The following is a 20,868-nucleotide window of genomic DNA, read 5'->3' on the forward strand; positions in this document are numbered from 1 at the left end:
TAGCTTCCAATAAGGCTTTCCTCACTTTCTATTTTTTAATGTTTTTTAAAATTATTATTAAATTAATTAATTAATTAATTAATTTATTTATTTATGGCTGCCTTGGGTCATTGTTGCTGTGAGCGGTCTTTCTCTAGTTGCGGCGAGCATGGGCTACTCTTCGTTGAAGTGTGCGGGCTTATTGCAGTGGCTTCTCTTGTTGCAGAGCATGGGCTCTAGGTGCGTGGGCTCAGTAGTTGTGGCTCGTGGGCTCTAGAGTGCAGGCTCAGTAGTTGTGGCACATGGGCTTTGTTGCTGCACGGCATATGGGATCTTCCTGGACCCGGGCTCGAACCCGTGTCCCCTGCATTGGCAGGCGGATTTTTAACCACTGCGCCACCAGGGAAGTCCCTCCTCACTTTCTTTTAAGCCGAGGATTAGCAACCTTTTTCTGTCAAGGGCCACGTCATAAATATTTTAGGCTTTTTGGACCTTATGATCTCTGGCACAGCTACTCAACTCTACTGTCATAGTGAGAAAGCAGCCATAGACATAGACAGTATGTAAGCAAATGGGTGTTACTGTGTTCCAATAAAATTTTATTTACAAAAACGGGCAGCAGGTTGAATTTTGCCAGTAGATTGTAGTTTGGTGATCCCTGTTTTAAGTCTTTGTTGACAGCTTCCTACCAGTGTCCTTAAGACCCTTCAGGCTTTCACTGACACTTTCAAGGCCCTTCTTGCTTTCTCCTGCCATCCAGTCCCAAAGCTAAACATTTTAACTTTTTGTTATGGAAGTAACCTACTCCCTATACCAAAATCTGTTTTGGTTATCTTTTGCTGTGTAACACACCATGCCAAAATTGAGTGATGTAAAACAACACTCCTTTTATCTTTCATGATTCTGATGTTTGGGCTCAGCTAGGCAGTTCTTTCTCACGGTTTCTCATGAGTTTGCAATCAGATGATAGCTGGGGCTGGAATCATCTAAAAGGCTTCCTCACCGAAGTCTGTTACGCAGTTAGAGGCAGATGGTAGCTGAGCCTGGGGTCATCTCCAAGGATTCCTCATTCACAAGTCTGGTGGCAGAGCTCGGAAGACTGAAACAGCTGGCACCCCTCGGACTTCTCTAACCCTCTGAGCCCTTGTCCCATGGTTTCTGCAGAATCAGGGATATAGGGTGGCTGGATATCTTATATGGTAATTCAGGACTGCAAACTTGCCTGAACTGGAAAGGTGCCAGGCAGAGATTTTATCACCTTTTATGACCTAATTTCCGAGGTTGCTCAGTGTCACTTCTGCTTCATTCTCTTTGTGGGGAGGAGAATTGGACCCTACCTAATTTTTTTTTTTTTTTTTTTGGCTGCGCCATGTGGCTTGTGGGATCTTAGTTCCCCAACCAAGGATCAAAACCAGGCCCCCAGCAGTGGAAGTGTGGAGTCCTAACCACTGGACCGCCAGGGAATTCCCAGACTCTGTTTTTTTGATGGGAGTAAAATCAAAGAATTTGCAAAGATGTTTTAAAACACAAAATGCCCCACACATACACCTATCAAAAAATTTTGGAAGCTAGCAGGGCAGGCTTTCTCTTTCCTGTTCATGGGGGTGCTGGAAGTAGGAGATCACCTCCCATGATTTAATGTTGAAGAATGGATTTGTCAAGAGCTGTGGAAGGAGACTTCACAGTAACAAATACCTCTTTTCTTCAGTAGAGATAGAACATGGGAACTTTGGACTTGGCATTTTTTTCTCTTTCTCTTCTTTCTTCTGTGTGAGAGTAGGTATAACAGTGCCTCCATCCCAAAAAGAGAAAACAAAAGGAACAAAGAAAGAAAGAAGAGGGCTTCCCTGGTGGCGCAGTGGTTGAGAGTCCGCCTGCCGATGCAGGGGACACGGGTTCGTGCCCCGATCCCGGAAGATCCCACATGCCGCGGAGCGGCTGGGCCCATGAGCCATGGCCGCGGAGCCTGTGTGTCCGGAGCCTGTGCTCCGCAACGGGAGAGGCCACAGCAGTGAGAGGCCCGCGTACAGCAAAAAAAAAAAAAAAAAAAAAAAAAAAAAAAAAAAGAAAGAAAGAAGAAAAACTCTCAACTATTAAAAATTCTGCCACAGAGATTTGTTTGAATTGATGAATAACATTTTTCCAAGGGTTAAAAAGTATGTGTGGGCCTCCCTGGTGGCGCAGTGGTTGAGAGTCCGCCTGCCGATGCAGGGGATACGGGTTCGTGCCCTGGTCTGGGAGGATCCCATATGCCGCGGAGCGGCTGGGCCCGTGAGCCATGGCCACTGGGCCTGCGCATCCGGAGCCTGTGCTCCGCAACGGGGGAGGCCACAACAGTGAGAGGCCCGCATACCGCAAAAAAAAAAAAAAAAAAAAAAAAAAAAAAAAAAAAAAAAAAGTATGTGTACCTGTTTGTCATTTATACTTTCAGTTGAATTTAGCTAGCTTTCTTAAGAGATACCTTTAAGGGAGATTTTGAAAAGGGGGTAGGTGATAGAAGTAATTTTAAATTTGGGGACTCTAGAGCAGGTGGTATATAAGAAACTTTGAATAGCATTAGGGAATGGTCTTTAGAAGCACTCTACTGCCTGACCCCATCTGAAGAGACTTTGCTCACCTTAGCACAGTGATCTGGCTCCAGAGGTAAAATATTTGGAAACCTTGGGGTATTTTATGATATATATTTGTAGAGGCTATTGTGTTATTTTTTCCTTTTCTCTCTAGATGAAAAGAAGGTGGCAGTGAATATATTTTGCTTTATTGTTTATGGTCAACCAGGCAATGTGAATACTGCATTTTTGTGTTCTTCCCACTTTATTTTCTTTTTCTTCCGGTGTTTCTTTTTTTACTTTGCTCTCTGGATTTGTACATCATGAGAAATTTACCCAAATTCTCTGATGATCTGAAAAAAGAAGATGGCTTAGTGAATAGGAAGTTGTTAAAGAAATAGCTGCCTGCCATATTGCTCTTCCTACTCTGGGAAGAAGAAATGCCTGTATTTAATCATCTACCTTTTTTTTTCTTGGTATCCAGATCTATACATTGTTGAATTGGGGGTAGAGAGAAAAGCCTATTAACTTTTATCTTAAACGATTCAGTTATTTTCTTTACTTGGTATTTGAACAGTACTCTTACAAAGCTTTAATAGAGCACTACAACACATGCTCGAGGTTTAAGAGCCTCAAGAAGAGTCAGAAAAGTTTTGGAATGAGTTACATTCCCAAGGAGGAGGACAATACGTACCTTATTTTGAATTACTGAAAATGGTGAAGACTTCCCACTATAGTTCTTTAACTTCAGTTGCAACTTGGAAGTGGTGACATCTCTTTTGGGGCCTGGCATTTTGTACCTTTTCCAGTTGTTTTGTTTATCCGCATTCTCTTTACTTCTAATTGACACACATTACCATCTGAAATGTTCCTGTTGGTTTGGAGGGAGTAGAGATGGGGAGGGAGAAGGAAGAGTTAACTCTTCATGCGTTTTAATCGGCCAGTATTTACTTAACTAATTTCAACTGGATGAAAACTTATCTTTTAGAATATTTAATGCATGATATGCTACATGCATTATCCATTCATATTAAGAATTATAGTAGGGCTTCCCCGGTGGCGCAGTGGTTGAGAGTCCGCCTGCCGATGCAGGGGACACGGGTTCGTGTACCCCTGGTTCGCGGAGCGGCTGGGCCCGTGAGCCATGGCCGCTGAGCCTGTGCGTCCGGAGCCTGTGCTCCGCAACAGGAGAGGCCACAACAGTGAGAGGCCCGCATACCGCAAAAAAAAAAAAAAAAAAACTTTTGGATCAGAAAAAGCATTTGTCAAATGTAGATTTTTAGCTTAATGTGAAGATGTACCATCTTTTTTTTTAATTGAATGTGAATTTTATTTATTTTTTTTTAATTAAATTTTTATTCTATATTAGGGTATAGTTGATTTACAATGTTGTGTTAGTTTCAGGTGTACAGCAAAGTGATTCAGTTATACATATATCCATTCTTTTTCATATTCTTTTCCCATATAGGTTATTTCAGAATATTGAGTAACCATCTATTTTTTTAAGTGACTGTAATTAACAAAAGTAGTTCAGACAAAAGATTCTAAGCATTTCTGAAATGATGAAGCTCTGTTCTTGAGACAGTGCTTTGTTTATACTATGCATTAGGGGGAAAAAGCAGCTGGAAATATAATTTTCAAAGAATTCTTTTGTGAATTATGGGCTCTTTCAAGAATGATCAACAATGACTGTGCTTCTTAGAGTCTTAAAATTTCAGAACTGGGAAGAGACAGGGCCTAAGTTTTGTCTGGCCTTCCTTAAATATGTGTATGAGTGGAAAAGGATGATTCCTTCCCTTGAGCTTTTGCATTAAAGTTTTCATCTTCCATGGTATATACTACATGTTATATAAAATTCATTGTTAAAGGATTAAAAAGTTAGAATAATGATTTTCATATAAATGTAAAATGAACACATGTAAAAGATGTTATTTAACTCATTAATTAATGGGAGAACCTGTAAGATGTTAAAAGTAGTTCAAAGGAGAATTCAAAGTACTGCACGTGTATAGGATCAGGTATGCTGAAATGAATTTACAAATCTATGCAAAACTGTCTTTTTCCATAGGGACATGGGGAAAATCATTCCTCTCTTACTGGACAGAATTTGTTTGTAAGTGTATGGACAAGAATCCTTTGAACTGCTATCATTTAACTATAACTTACAATTATAAAACAGCTCAAAGGTCATGAAGAATGCAGACCTTGTAGAATCAGGTAACTAGGGAAGGTGCACATTACACAGTGCCTAGTTTTCCATTGAAGATGCCAAGTGATCTTGGTTCATTTCAAAGCCTCTCACAGTCTTTCATAAAAGAACAAAATGGGTCTGCATTCTGGTTTTTTTTTTTGTTTGTTTGTTTTTGTTTTTTTTTTTTGCAGTACGCGGGCCTCTCACTGTTGTGGCCTCTCCCATTGTGGAGCACAGGCTCCGGACGCGCAGGCTCAGCGGCCATGGCTCACGGGCCCAGCCGCTCTGCAGCATGTGGGATCTTCCCGGACCGGGGCACGAACCCGTGTCCCCTGCATCGGCAGGCGGACTCTCAACCACTGCGCCACCAGGGAAGCCCCTGCATTCTGGTTTTTGACAACAATCCTATGTCTGTTAGTCTTAGGGACTTAACTCTCATTCCTTGTAAATAAAGTCAGTTTTCAAAATGAAAGAAAATTAAGTTATTCTTAGATGGACATTTTCTGGTATTTTGATCAACATTAGAACACTTACTCAGGTTAGTGTTGAATTTTGGACCATTGGCAGATACTTAAACTGTAGCTTTGAATGGTTAGGTAGCAAGTTCAATGAGACTACCAAGTGCATAATATTTTGTAGATATTCAGTTAGTAAAGAACAATAGTAATAATTTGAAGGAAAGTGGAAGTCTGCCCAGTTTTAATTCTTAAAAGTGTATATTATTACACCTTTAGCAACTTCCCAGTGTTAAATACTTTTTACCTGGGCAGTTGAACCCAGGGGGAGAGGGCACAAAGTTGGCATTACCTACTCCAAATTCATGCCGTCTGCTTCTAACTGGACCTTTGCTGCTTCATGACCTTTTTATTCCTCTCATATTTATTCTCTTGCACTTTCCTGATTTTGAAGCAGCAGTGTGATATCGTAGAAAGAGATAGAATTTGTAGTCTTACAGACCTGGGTTTGAATCACCACCCTACCACTTACCAGCTGTTAGATCTTGGGGAATTCTCACAGTCTCAGGTTCTTCAATTAAATGAGTCATAAATACTAAACAGGATTACATGAAATTTGTATATAAATGATGTCACAGCACATGGTCGGCAGTATTAGTTTTCTTCTCTCTTCTTCTCAGGCCTTCACGCTTCCCTGCTTTCTCTCTTGTTTCTATTACTGAAATAATTGGAGTCATTTGGTATGACCTTCCTCATCTTCCCCTCTTTTTTTTTTTTTTTTTGTGGTACGTGGGCCTCTCTCTGTTGTGGCCTCTCCCGTTGCGGAGCACAGGCTCCGGACGTGCAGGCTCAGCAGCCATGGCTCACGGGCCCAGCCGCTCTGCGGCATGTGGGATCTTCCCGGACCGGGGCATGAAGCTGTGTCCCCTGCATCGGCAGGCGGACTCTCAACCACTGCGCCACCAGGGAAGCCCCTGCAGGCAGATTTTTAACCACTGACCCACCAAGGAAGCCCTTCTTTGTAGTATTAATATGTTTGATTTTTCCTTCTCCTTTTTTTTTTTTTTACATATACATACATCCACTCTTTTAAAAATTCTTTTCCCATAAAAATCATTACACAGTATTGAGAAGAGTTCCCTGTGCTATACAGTAGGTCCTTATTAGTTATCTGTATTATTTATAGTAGTGTGTACATGTCAATCCCAATCTCCCCCCCACTTCCCCCCTGGTAACCATAAGTTTGTTTTCTGCACCTGTGACTCTATTTCTGTTTTGTAAATAAGTTCATTTGTACCTTTTTTTTAGATTCCACATATAGGTATAAGTGATATCATATGATATTTGTTTTTCTCTGTCTGACTTACTTCACTCAGTATGACAGTCTCTAGGTCCATCCATGTTGCTGCATATGACATTATTTCATTCTTTTTTATGGCTGAGTAATAGTCTATTGTGTGTATGTACCACATCTTCTTTATCCATTCACCTGTCAATGGACACTTAGGTTGCTTCCATGTCCTGGCTACTGTAAATAGTGCTGCAGTGAACATTGGGGTGCATGTATGTTTTCGAATTATGGTTTTCTCCGGGTATATGCCCAGGAGTGGGATTGCAGGATCATATGGTAGCTCAATTTTTAGTTTTTAAAGGAACCTCCATACTGTTCTCCATGATGGTTGTACCAATTTACATTCCCACCAACAGTGGAGGAGGGTTCCTTCCTTCTCCTCTTTCAAAAAGCATTCCTTTTTAAGAGGTAAACCCTTGAGGGGAAAACCCCTTTTGATTGGCTTTGCTAGAACTCTGGGTAACACTCTATTTCATTCATTCCTTTATTGTCAGACTGCTCAGTTGAATAGGTAAAGGGTTTGGCTGCCACTTTCCCACCACCTGCTCTCATTAAACCCCTGCATTCTGATATACCATAATTTTCCCCTGAATCTGAAACAGCACCCTCCCAATCAGACTCACACAAGGCTTAGAATGTAGTAGGCATTCAGTGAATATTAGTTGAATAATGAATGAAATGAGAAGCTTTAGAGTACTATCACTGAGGGCTGTCTAATGCTTTCGATCAATGCTTTTAAAGAAATCTGGTAAGAAACCATTATGCCGGAATTCAGTCTAACTGGATGCTAATGTATAACAAGAATTTTTTTTTTCAGAAACCCGTGGTTTATATCAGATTCCAGAAAGAAATTTTACTAACTGTGTTTGAGAGAAAGTTTAACTCTCAAGGCAAATTTATTAGCAAAAGCATCTTTTCTGTTTTCTTCTATCAAGAGCACTCAGACTGTTGTTTCTCCAGTTCAGTGATACTCAGACCTTGGTCCTTGAGCCCCAGGTAGTCCTTTCAGCAACTGTCTTCTTCTAAGACCTTTATTGTATTAACCAGACTATGCTGAGATAGGGTAACTATGCTGCCATTTTGTTAACAATAATAGCTAATATGGCACCAGAGGCATATTCTTTTATTTTTTTTATTTATTTAATTTATTTTTGGCTGTGTTGGGTCTTAGTTGTGGCATGAAGGATCTTTTGTTGTGGCGCGCGGGCTTCTCTCTAGTTGTGGCGTGTGGGTTTTCTCTCTCTAGTTGCGGTGCATGGACTCCAGAGCACGTGGGCTCTGTAGTTTGCGGCACATGGCATGTGGGATCTTAGTTCCCGGACCAGGGATCGAACCCCCGTCCCCTGCATCGGAAGGTGGATTCTTTACCACTGGACCACCAGGGAAGTCCTGGCATATTCTTTTAAATATAGCATCTCAGCTTTGGTGAATTTGATTTCTCTTTTGCCGTTTTAATAAGTAGACTTCTTTACAGTTAATTTTTTTTTTTTTTTTGGCCATGCGTCTGGTGGCATCTTAGTTCCCCAACTAGGGATGGAACCCTACCCCCTGCAGTGAAAGTGCGGAGTCCTAACCACTGGACCCCCAGGGAATTCCCTACAGTTAAAATTTTAGCTTTATCTATCTAGTAGATAGTATTAGTTTGTCAAAAGTAATTAGAGCAAGCTTTCTTGGATTATAGTAGAAGTCTTCTTATTCAATACCATCCAATCTTATACAGTTTACTATTAACTGAAAAAGTTGGTTAAAGCAAGATATAAAAATGATACATACATATCATAAGCATTTTATTTTTGCTTAAAACAAATAAATGTACATTTGTTCACCAGTCTTTTGATATATTATGTTATGAGTCTGCTGATGAGAGTTCTTCATCTATTTGGCATTAATTGCACCCCGTGATGCATTGCTTACAACTTCCAATTACAGTTTTTCTAAGTGGAGTGAGAACTCTTAAAGACTTGAAGCAATGAGTATAGACTCCTGCTAGATTTCTAATTTTTTCCCAAGGTTATTTATGTCTCACCCACACTTAAGTTGAGGATCGGTTTTTTTTTTTTTAATTATTTATTTGGTTGCACAGGGTCTTAGTTGCAGCACATGGGCTCCTTAGTTGTGGCATGCGAACTCTTAGTTGCAGCATGCATGTGGGATCTAGTTCCCTGACCAGGGATCGAACCCGGGCCCCCTGCATTGTGAGCACGGCGTCTTATCCACTGCGCCACCAGGGAAGTCCCGAGGACGGTTTTTCAAATGATTTATATTCAGTCTTCCAGAGCCTTCAACTTAGTTCTCAAAGAAATAGCAACTTTTCTTACATTTGTAGTTCATTAATGTATTTCATATTTCATTACAATCATGTAATTGAAATTATGGACACAACTGGAATTAAGTAGGTTTGAGAACAAATACATCAGACTCAGTATAGTATAGGGGGAGCAGAAATGCCCCAATGTCAGTGTTACCTGTTAGCTGCCAGTGTTCAGCCAGGGATATTGGTCAGTGCCTGGCAGAGGGAATGAAGAGTATCAGTTAGGGCTTCCCTGGTGGCGCAGTGGTTGAGAGTCCACCTGCCGATGCAGGAGACACGGGTTCGTGCCCCGGTCCGGGAAGATCCCACATGCCGCGGAGCGGCTGGGCCCGTGAGCCATGGCCGCTGAGCCTGCGCGTCCGGAGCCTGTGCTCCGCAGCGGGAGAAGCCACAACAGTGACAGGCCCGCATACCACAAAAAAAAAAAAGAGTATCAGTTAAATTGCGCCATTAAGAGGCAAAAGGATGTCTTTAGTTTATTTTCTTTTTTGTTAAAGTTTTATGTACTATACATAAAGTAAAATACAAAATGCTTAAGGGTACAACTAGATGAATTTTTTCACAGTGAACAGACCTGTATAATAAGTACTCAGATCATGATAATAGAATAGTACCAGGATCCTAGAAGCCTTCCTGTACCCTGACCCAGTTTCTTTCCCACTACTGTGACCTCTATCACTATTGATTGGTTTGGCTTATGTATGAACTTCATATAAATGGAATCATACAACATACACTCTTTTGCATCTGACATTTTTCTCTTAGCATTGTTTTTTTTTTAACATCTTTATTGGAGTATAATTGCTTTACAATAGTGTGTTAGTTTCTGCTTTATAACAAAGTGAATCAGCTATACATATACATATATCCCCATATCTCCTCCCTCTTGCGTCTCCCTCCCACCCTCCCTATCTCATCCCTCTAGGTGGTCACAAAGCACCGAGCTGATCTCCCTGTGCTATGCGGCTGCTTCCTACCAGCTATCTATTTTACATATGGTAGTGTATATATGTCCATTAGCATTGGTTTTGAAATTGATGCATGTTATGTCAGTAGCTCGTTCTTTTTCTGTATTGCGGTATATAGTATTCTGTTCTGTAAATATATCACAATTTATTTATTCATTCTGTCATTGATAGATGTCTACGTTTGTTTCTAGTTTTGGACTCTTAAAAATAGTGCTGCTATAAACATTCTTGTACATGTCTCTGGTGCACATATACGTGCATTTTGTTGAGCATATACTTAGGAGTAGGACATCTGGTTGTAGGATATGCTTATGTTCAGCCTTAGTAGATTTTACTAAATAGATTTTTACACTCCCACTCACAGTGTGTGAGAATCAGTTACTCCACATCCCTCGATGACCCTTTAAAAAAAAACTTTAGCATGTAGGGTTTTTTTTTTTTTTTTTTTTTTTTTTTGCAGTACGCGGGCCTCTCACCTCTGTGGCCTCTCCCGTTGTGGAGCACAGGCTCCGGACGCGCAGGCTCAGCGGCCATGGCTCACGGGCCCAGCCACTCCGTGGCACAAACCCGCGTCCCTGCATCGGCAGGCGAACTCTCAACCACTGCGCCACCAGGGAAGCCCACCATGTAGTTATTTTTATCATTTTGTTTATGTCGTGTATTTGGTTTTAAAAAGTATCGGGCTTCCCTGGTGGCGCAGTGGTTGAGAGTCCGCCTGCCGATGCAGGGGACACGGGTTCGTGCCCCGATCCCGGAAGATCCCACATGCCGCGGAGCGGCTGGGCCCGCGAGCCATGGCCGCGGAGCCTGTGTGTCCGGAGCCTGTGCTCCGCAACGGGAGAGGCCACAGCAGTGAGAGGCCCGCGTACAGCAAAAAAAAAAAAAAAAAAAAAAAAAAGTATCATATAGAATATTCATGAACTCACCATTTAACCTGAGAAGTTTAATATTGAATACTGACAGTCTTACATGTTCTCCTCTAGCCTTTCAAGGTAAATACTATTCTAATTTTTTTTTTTACTCTTTCCATTGCCTTTTCAAAAAATAGTTTTATCAGGTGTATATGTGTGTCTAAATAATATGTTGTCTAGTGTTAGTTGTATTTAGTTTTTTTTAAAGAATATGTGTATGCAGTCTGGGAATTGATTTTCTTTTTCTTTTTTTAATGCTTTACATTATATTGCTAAGATTTATCTATATTGTTGTGTACAGTTGTAATAGTTGACTCATTTTTCTCTGCCATATAATACTTCATTTAGTGGATTCATCACAGTTTATTCATTTCCTGTTGATGACATTTGGGTTGTTTCCATTTCTTACTGTTATGAATTCTACATGTTTTCTGGTGTGCCATGAGCAAGAATTTCTCTTGGTACTTAGGAATGTAATCTCTGGGTCATAGGATTGATAAATGTTCTAGTTTACAAAATAATGCCTATATTCCAAAGAAGTTATACCAATTTATACTCCTATCATCAATAGATTAGAGATGAGAGCCTTTTCATTATGAGAGAATTTAAAATTATAACCTCAGTTACCTTTAGAGGTAGTTACTATTTACATTTTCTATTTTTTGCCTGTGTTTGGTAACGTGTTTTTTAAGAAATTTGTTACTTACGTTTTCAAATGTATTGACATAAGGTTGTCTCTATTTTTGTCTTGTATTTTAATGTCTGTAAGACCTATACTTTCTAAAAAAAATTCCTGATATTGATAATATTGATATTTGTGCTTTCGTGCTTTTTTTTCTTTTTCCCTTCTTCTTTTAGGAGTTTCTTGCTGGGTCAAGCAATCAATTTTTTCTTTCATAATTTTTTTTCTTATTGCATTAAAATTTTAAAAAAATCATGGTAAAATACACATAACATAAAATTGACCATTTTAACCATTTTAAAGTGTACAGTTCAGTGATGTTAAGTACATTCACATTGTTGTACAGCTATCACTACTGTTCATCTCCAGAATTTTTCACCTCCCCAAATTGAAACTCTGTACCATTAAACAATAATTCCTCATTCTCCTACCCCACAGCACCTGGCAACTTTGTCTCTATGAATTTGACTACTCTAAGTACCTCATATAAATAGAATCATATAGTATTTGTCTTTTTTGTGACTGGCTTATTTCACTAAGCATAATGTCCTCAAGGTTTATCCATACTTTACTATGTGTCAAGTATTGGCACATAGTAATTTATCTTAAATACTTATTAATTCATCAGTTAATAATTTTTTCAAGTTAGAAGGTGTATTAGAAATCACTTTTTCTATATGCATGAAATTTTCCTTTATGGATTAGAATCAGTGAATATAGCTCTTAATTGCCTTATTTTGTTTTTGCCTAATAGCTGCCTCCATTCCCTTGTGCTGTTTGTGCATCTGTGCTTTGGGGAGATGGGAGGAATGGAGTTGACATGTGTGTGGAGGGGGTGAGGATTAAATGATCAGTATTGTTTAAAACCATTATTGAAGAATTTATACAGCTGAGGATAATTTGGCTTGACTGGGCTTGGGTTACAGCCACCTGCATGAGGAGGAGGGTACCGACAACTCACCACGCAGCTGGCGGTGAAATAGGAAAAGACAAGCTTGTATGTATTCCTGCTCTGCTCCTTTTGAGCCCCCTCTACTCCCACACTTAGAGCTGCCAGTGATGACTCATGTTAAGCAATTTGGAGGGTCCTGTGTCTTTTAATAGTAGTAAGAGGAGTTGTGCTGTCACATGGTTTCTGATTTTCCACTTAGAATGTATTTTAAATTTCCAGAAATTCTATTTTATTCCAATTTCCAATTCTGTGTTGTTCCAATTCAAGGTTTATATTTATAAAAAGGAGTTTATTGGTTTTTCTACATGAAAATTCCATTTTCCAAATTAAAATTTTTGGTGATCAGACCTTATAATTATGGGAGTTTTGGGGTTAGAATGACATATGGATTGGAAAGTTAGTGCCAGTGAATAAAGACTGTGTTGAGAAAACAGACTTATGGAAGTGTCTCACATTCACCTTTTTGACCTAAGGAAATCATCTCCTTTGTTCCTAATTATTTTTTAGAATATATCATTGCATTACTTTGGGTCTCTCTCCTTTTTCTTTTTTTTCTTCTCCTTTTTCATATTCCTTTATAAAGCTAATGAGAATAATTATTGGCAAACTGATGATATTGTGGAATAAGAACTCTTGGTTACTTTCTCATAACCAAAACCTTTAAAAGTCAGGAAAAATATTTTTATTTTGAACTCCCCATTTTCTTGTTTTTGGTTATTATTCTGCAGGTCTAGAAGTTAGTGTTTGTAGGTTCTTACTGACACATTTCTTGAACCCGTTGATTGGATTTCTAAGTTGAAACAAATGTTATTTAGGTTAAACTGAGGGTTTTCAGCTTTGGTTTCATTTACTAGGAAGGAATCTTTTTTTAAAAAAGCATTACAATTTTTTTGAATAGATAAGATGCTTGTATGGTTCTAATGCCAAAATAGAAAAAGGCTGATTGAAAAGTCTTTCTTACCCTTGTTTCCTATTTTTTCAGTTTCCATTCCTCAACAGATCATCACTGTTGCTAGTTTCTTGTTTATCCTTCCAGATATACAATATTTATGTATATATGATAGTATAAATATATTCTTCCCATCATATTCATTTAACAATATATCATATCAATACGTAAAAGAACGTTCTCTTTCCTCAAGACCATTTGCATAGTATCTCATTGTATGAATAAACCATAATTCATTAACCTAGTGTTCCATTGATGGACAATTAAGTTGTTTCCAATCTTTTGCTCTAATAAATATTGTTTCATTTGATAACCTTGAACATACCTTTCCACACATTTGCAGATATGCTTGTAGGGTAAATTCCTAGAAATTATTTTGCTGGGTCAAATAGTATATATATATTAAAAAAAATTTTTTTTGGTATAAATTTATTTATTTATTTATTTTTGGCTGTGTTGGGTGTTCACTGCTACGCCCGGGCTTTCTCTAGTTGTGGCGAGCGGGGTCTACGCTTCGTTGTGGTGCGCGGGCTTCTCATTGTGGTGGCTTCTCTTGTTGTGGAGCATGGGCTTCAGTAGTTGTGGCTACTTGGGCTCAGTAGTTGTGGCTCGTGGGCTCTAGAGTGCAGGCTCAGCAGTTGTGGCGCACAGGCTTAGTTGTTCCGTGGTATGTGGGATCTTCCCGGACCAGGGATCAAACCCGTGTCCCCTGCATTGGCAGGCAGATTCTCAACCACTGCACCACCAGGGAAGTGCCTGTATTTAAAATTTTGATAACTACTGTCTAGTTGTTTTTCATAGGTATTGTACAAATTTACATTCTCACTTAGATGTGAGGTAGCCTGTTTTCTCCATAGCCTTACTACCAGCGTGTGTAATCATTTTGGACATTTGTCAGGGTAAAAAACAGTGTTTTAGTAGTTTCAGGGTGCATAAAATAGGCTAAGTATTTTTTAATCTAAGTATAAACATACAGTCCTCCCTCAGTATCTGCTGAGGATTGGTTCCAAGACCCCCCACAGATACCAAAATCTGCAGATGCTCAAGTCCCTTTATATAAAATGGCATAGTATTTGCATATAACCTAAACATTTCCTCCTGTATATTTTAAATCATCTCTAGAGTACTTATAATACCCAAAACAATGTAAATGTTATGTAAATAGTTGCTGGCGTGTGGCAAAATCAAGTTTTTCTTTTTGGAACTTTTTGGATTTTTTTTCCCTTGAATATTTTTGATTTCGGTTGGTTGAATCTGAGAATGCAGAAACTGCAGATATGGAGGACTGGACTGTACATGGTATAAGAAGTCAAATAGTGGGCTTCCCTCATGGCGCAGTGGTTAAGAATCCGCCTCTCAATGCAGGGGACATGGGTTGGAGCCCTGGTCCGGGAAGATGCCACATGCCACGGAGCAACTAAGCCTGTGCACCACAACTACTGAGCCTGCGCTCTAGAGCTTGCGAGTCACAACTACTGAGCCCAAGTGCTGCAACTACTGAAGCCCACACGCCTAGAGCCCATGCTCCACAACTAGAGAAGCCACCGCAATGAGAAGCCCATGCACCACAATGAAGAGTAGCCCCTGCTCACTGAAACTAGAGAAAGCCTGTGCGCAGCAACAAAGACCCAACACAGCCAAAAATAAAAATAAATAGGGGCCTCCCTGGTGACGCAGTGGTTGAGAGTCTGCCTGCCAATGCAGGGGACGCGGGTTCGTGCCCCGGTCTGGGAAGATCCCACATGCCGCGGAGCGGCTGGGCCCATGAGCCATGGCCGCTGAGCCTGCGCGTCCGGAGCCTGTGCTCCACCACAGGAGAGGCCACAACAGTGAGAGGCCCGTGTACCGCAAAAAAAAGTAAATAAATAAAAAATAAATAAAATAAATAAATTTATTTTAAAAAAAGAAGTCAAATAGTATCACAAAGCTTATAATAATTTTTTTTAAAAAGTCTTCTGCTTTCTCTGCCCTCTCCCCGACGATTCCCTATTCTAGCTGTCCATGGGTAATTACGACCATTTATTCTGGTATTAAATTCCATATTTCTTCATAGCATGGCTGTACTGACTTTTTAATCTTTATAGGGGCAATCGTATTATGGAAGATGAGCATTTAGTTTTCTTATGTTTCCTCCTTCCTCATCTGTCCTTCCTTTTTCCCTGGTTCTATTCATAGGTACATTTTGTAACGATCTGTATTTTCAATTTAAAATAACTATAAGTACCTTTGTGTACAGCCCAGTTTACCTTTTATTTGCTAGTGTTGTCAGGTCCTTATAATGCATGGCAGTGTGAAAAGTTATATACCCCAAGACTTGAAAATTATACCTGCTATATCTTTAGAGTACTTTGGATCATTCTGATTTCCTAATTGTACATCACCTAAATTTGATGGATTTGCCATTCTAAAGCTCTAACAATACCTGAAATTATGACCTACTGCTAGTAACCCATAGTCTTGGTAAAGTTCCCATTAGTTTTTGTTAAGTAACTTGTATAATCTGTGATTCTTAAAACCTTTTTAGTTTTAGGAGACACATCTTTCATTGCAGTTAATATCAGCCAATGTTTATTGGCTGGTTGTCAATAAGTGTCAGGCATTCTTTTAAGTGCTACATCTGTAGGAACTCATTTAAACCATATAACAGTCCTGTGAGGAAGATGCTAGCATTATTTGCATCTTACAGATAAAGAAATGGAGACACAGAGAAGATAAGTAGCTTGCTTGTAGTCATTTAGCTAGGAGACGGTGGAGCTGGGATGGGAACGCAGGCAGTCTGGCTTTTAAGCCCTCACTTATCAACTCGCTATACTGCATCTATACTAAGGCTATATATTCACCCTCAGTGGAGCATGTGCTTTGGCTTGGATTTCCATGAGCAGTGATGGATTTATGCTAATCCATCCACATTGAACATTTTTCATCTCTTTTTCTTTCCAAATCAGTATATTCCTGAAAATTAAGAAAAAATTAAAATATGTAATATAAAATTTACCATCTTAGCCATTTTTTTTTTTTTGCGGTACGCGGGCCTCTCACTGTTGTGGCCTCTCCCGTTGCGGAGCACAGGCTCCAGATGCGCAGGCTCAGCGGCCATGGCTCACGGGCCCAGCCACTCCACGGCATGTGGGATCTTCCCGAACCGGGGCACGAACCCGTGTCCCCTGCGTCGGCAGGTGGACTCTCAACCACTGCGCCACCAGGGAAGCCCCATCTTGGCCATTTTTAAATGTACAGGTCAGTAGTGTTAAGTATATTTACAAAGTTGTTGAACAGATCTCTAGAAATTTTTTGTCTTGTAAAATGGAAAATCTCTGCAGGCATCCCTTCATTTTTTTGCACTTTGCTTTATTGTACTTTGCAGATATTGCATTTTTTACAAATTGAAGGTTCATGGCAACCCTGCATTAAGCAAATCTCTCAGTGCCATTTTTCCAGCAGCATTGCTCACTTTGTTGTCTCTGTGTCACATTGTGAGAATTCTCCCAATATTTCAAACATTTTCATTTTTACTGTATTTGGTTTTTTTTGTCTCTCCAAATATTTATTTCAAGTAGAACTAGGAAGACAACCAAATGTAAAATAGTTAAGTAAAAAACCTTGATGAATACACTCATTTGGTCATCAAAATATGAAAAGCTGAAAATAATATTACATTAGGTACCTTGATTGAAAACAGTGTTATTCTATTCAAATAATAAGCCCAAAGCAGTCCCCACCTAAGAGTTAAAGCTTGTCTCTCTATTCATACACACGGCCCTTAGACAAGAATCATATATGTTTTTATCCAGAATGGTCCCTCCACCCAAATCCTTGTCTTTTTATTTTTGTTACTTTTATGGAAATTATTCAGTGTGTTTGTGTGTTTTTCATAAATATTTTTTTTTTCAGAATGCCACTAAGCAACCACATCAACCTTGGACAATATCTGAATCATTTTTACAAAAGTGGAAATAGCCAAATAAAGGGTCTCAGGTTAAGTGAGGGGCATGGGTGAGTTATTAATCGATATGGACTAATTTGTCATTTGATCAGCACAGTGACATTGCTGAACATGCTTTGAAAGTTGGCCCCACCTGATAACAACCCATGTGGACACAAACCTATTGGTCCTAGAATCCTTTCTCAAAGGTATAAATGAGGCACAAAGAATCACTAGTAGAAGGATGAGTAAAAGATGAGTCTTTGCCAGAGTGGGGTGCTGGCCAGAGAAAGTCAAGTCCTTGTATACCCAGTTGAAAGGCAAAGTGTCCTGGCGAGGCTGTCCCCGAGGGCTGTCCCGCAGGGCACATGTGAGATGGATCTGGTGTAGGAGAGACAGACTTATTGGGATGAAGGGCACCCAGCATCCTCCGGAGAGTCAAGGTTGGGGAGCAGACCCTTACCACCAAGGCCACTGCAGACTCCGGGTTGCCGTCCTGGGTTTGTCAGCCGGTCTCTGCCCTTTCCTCCTGGGCTGTCTTCCGCCTCCTGGCACTGAAGGTCAGAGGGCTGGGTTTCTTCTTCCTGCTCCTCATCTGAATCTGACTCATCACTGTAGAGGTGAGTGGTGGCTTGCACAGGGAAACTGGCCAACACCTTCTGCCCGGAATTCTGCAGATACTCTTGATGCTTAGAAGGAGGTAAATAAAGTCTTACAGGATGCTGAAACCCAAAGGCCCCCACTTCGATCCAAAGGTTTGTTGGTCACCTCCAGGCTCAAGCTTAACAGTATTTGATAAGCTCCTCTACCTCTTACTGTTGTCATGATGTCCCAAGCACTGTGAGGGAGCCCAAGATGGAAAGATGAGTCGGACACAGTCCCCCAGTTCATGCATTTTAAATCTCACTTCTAGTTCTGGTGGGCTCAGCATCCTGGAGGGTCAGGATCCAAGGTCTCTATGGTGTTTGGCTCTTGGGCCCTCGAGGTGGCGGTGGTCCCTGGGGACCATCCCCCAGGGCAGTGACAGATGCGTCCCCGCGCCTCCCGGGCTCCGGCGGCCACCTCAGGTCTGATGGTGCCCTTGGAGCCCGCGCCCCTCCAGCGGCGCGCACAACCGGCCGCACCTTTAACCAGTCTGGCGAGGGCACTCACCCTACTGTATTTGTTATGGTGATCTGTGATCAGTGATTTTTGATGTTACCACTAATTGTTTTGGAGCGCCACAAACCACGCCCATATGGGAGGCAAATTTAATGGATAAATGTTGTGTGTGTTCTGACTGCTCCACCAACTGGCCATTCCCCTGTCTCTCTCCCTCTCCTCAGGCCTCCCTATTCCCTGAGACACAACAGTACTGAAATTATAAGCATATTTTGTTTTATTGTGTTCTACTTTATTACACTTCACAGATAATTGCATATTTTATTTTATTTTTTACAAATTGAAGGTTTGTGGCAATCTTGCATTATCAGATGATGGTTAACATTCTTTTAGCAATAAAGTATTTTTAAATTAAGGTATGTACATTTTTTTAGACATAATGCTATTGCACACTTAATAGACTACAGTATAGTGTAAACATAACTTTTATATGCACTGGGAAACCAAAAAAATTTCTGTGACTTGCTTTATTGCGATGTTCACTTTATTGCGGCGGTCTGGAACTGAACCTGGAGTATCTCCAAGGTATGCCTGTACCTATGAAATCACAATATCGCATTTCCCTCTCCCTACAGCCCCTGGCATCCACCATTCTACTTTCTGTTTCTATGAATTTCACTACTTTAGATACCTCATGTAAGTGGAATCTTACAATATTTTTCTTTTTTATGACTGAAACTTCATTTAGCGTAATGTCCTCAGGGTTCATTTACATCGCGGCATGTATCAAGATTTCCTTCTTTTTAAAGGCCAAATAATATTCCATTGTATGTATATGCCACATATTGTTGATCCAGTCATCCATCAATGGACATTTGGGTTGTTTCCACCTCTTGTCTATTATATTGATAAATAGTGCTACGGTGAACATGGATGTGCAAATATTTCTTCAACATCCTGCTTTCATTTCTTTTGGGTATATACCCGGAGGTGGGATTGCTGCATCTTATGGTAGTTCTATTTTTAAATTTTGAGGAAGCTTCATATTATTTTCTATAGTGGCTGCACCATTTTATATTCCCACCAGTAGTGCACAAGAGTTCCAATTTCTCCACATCCTCAGCAACACTTATTTTCTGGGTTTTGTGTGTGTGTGTGTGTGTGTGTGTGTGTGTTGTTGTTGGTTTTGGTAGCAGCCATCCTAATGGGTACGAGATGATATCTCATTGTGGTTTTGATTTGTGTTTCTCTAATGATGAGTGATGTTAAGCATCTTTTCATGTGTTTTTTGGCCATTTGCATATCTCCTTTGGAGAATGTCTGTTCAAGTTCTTTGCCCATTTTTAAGTTGGTCATTTATTTTTCTGTTGTTAAGTTGTAGGGGTTCTTTATATCTACTGGATATTAACCTCTTATCGGATAAATGATTTATAAATATTTTCTCCCGTTGCACAGATTGCTTTTTCACTCCGTTGATTATTTCTGTTGATGTATAGAAGTTTTAAATTTTCACATGGTCTTGTTTGTCTATTTTTGCTTTTTTAACTGTGCTTTTGGTGTCATATTCAAGAAATCATTGCCACATTCAATATCATGAAGGTTTTCCTCTGTGTTTTCTTCTAGGAATTTTAGATCTTATGTTTAGGTCTTTAATCCATTTTGAGTTGGCTTTTGTACATGGTGTAAGTGATGGGTCCAGCTTCATTCTTTTGCATGTAGATATCCAGTTTTCCAAACATCATGTTGGAGAGACTATTCTTTCCCCATTGAGTGGTCTTGGTGCCTTTGTTAAAAATTATTTGACCATACATGTGACAGTTTATTTCTGGGCTCTGTATTCTATTCCATTCATCTAAATTCAGTCTTTATGCCAATACCATACTGTTTTTTGTTTTTTTTTTGGCCGCGTTGGATCTTCATTTGCTGCATGTGGGCTTTCTCTAGTTGCGGCGAGTGGGGGCTACTCTTTGTTGCGGCGCCCAGGCTTCTCATTGTGGTGGCTTCTCTTGTTGTGGAGCACGGGCTCTAGGCGCGCGGGCTTCAGTAGTTGTGGCCCACAGGCTTAGTTGCTCTGAGGCATGTGGGATCTTCCCGGACCAGGGGTCGAACCCGTGTCCCCTGCATTATCAGGCGGATTCTTAACCACTGCGCCACCAGGTTAAGTCCCCAAAGTCTACTTTAGATTAGTACTAGTTTAATTCTATAAGATAGCTTGTCTTTCCCCCTCCTTTGTGCAGTTATCGTCATATATATCATCTGTATTTGTTATAAACCCAACAATACAGTGTTGTTATTACTGCTTTATACGATCTTGTCTTTTAAATAATTTAAGAGAATAATTTTTTTATTCTTTTTTTATTGGAGTATAGTTGCTTTACAGTATTGTGTTAGTTTATACTGTACAGAGAAGTGAATCAGCTATACGTGTGTGTATATTTATATATAGGCCCTCTTTTTTGGATTTCCTTCTCATTTAGGTCACCACAGAGCATTGAGTAGAGTTCCCTGTGCTATACAGTACGTTCTCATTACTTATCTATTTTATAC

At 40.0% G+C, this 20,868-nt stretch overlaps 1 protein-coding gene and 1 pseudogene across 3 annotated transcripts in view; one reads left to right on the forward strand and one right to left on the reverse strand.

Moving 5' to 3' along the window:
- The window catches only part of SPATS2 (spermatogenesis associated serine rich 2), a 132,074-nt gene that overhangs the window by 29,628 nt on the left and 81,578 nt on the right, over window positions 1-20,868 (forward strand). The window lies entirely within an intron of this gene.
- LOC309811940 (protein ripply3-like) lies at window positions 17,601-20,063 on the reverse strand (annotated as a pseudogene). The gene is made up of 3 exons: window positions 19,999-20,063; window positions 18,123-18,355; window positions 17,601-18,001 (listed from the first exon to the last, which is right to left on the reverse strand). The product of its transcript is annotated as a protein ripply3-like (transcript).

Source organism: Mesoplodon mirus, assembly GCF_964341445.2.
Source record: "Mesoplodon mirus genome assembly, chromosome: 11".
Taxonomy (NCBI): domain Eukaryota; kingdom Metazoa; phylum Chordata; class Mammalia; order Artiodactyla; family Ziphiidae; genus Mesoplodon; species Mesoplodon mirus.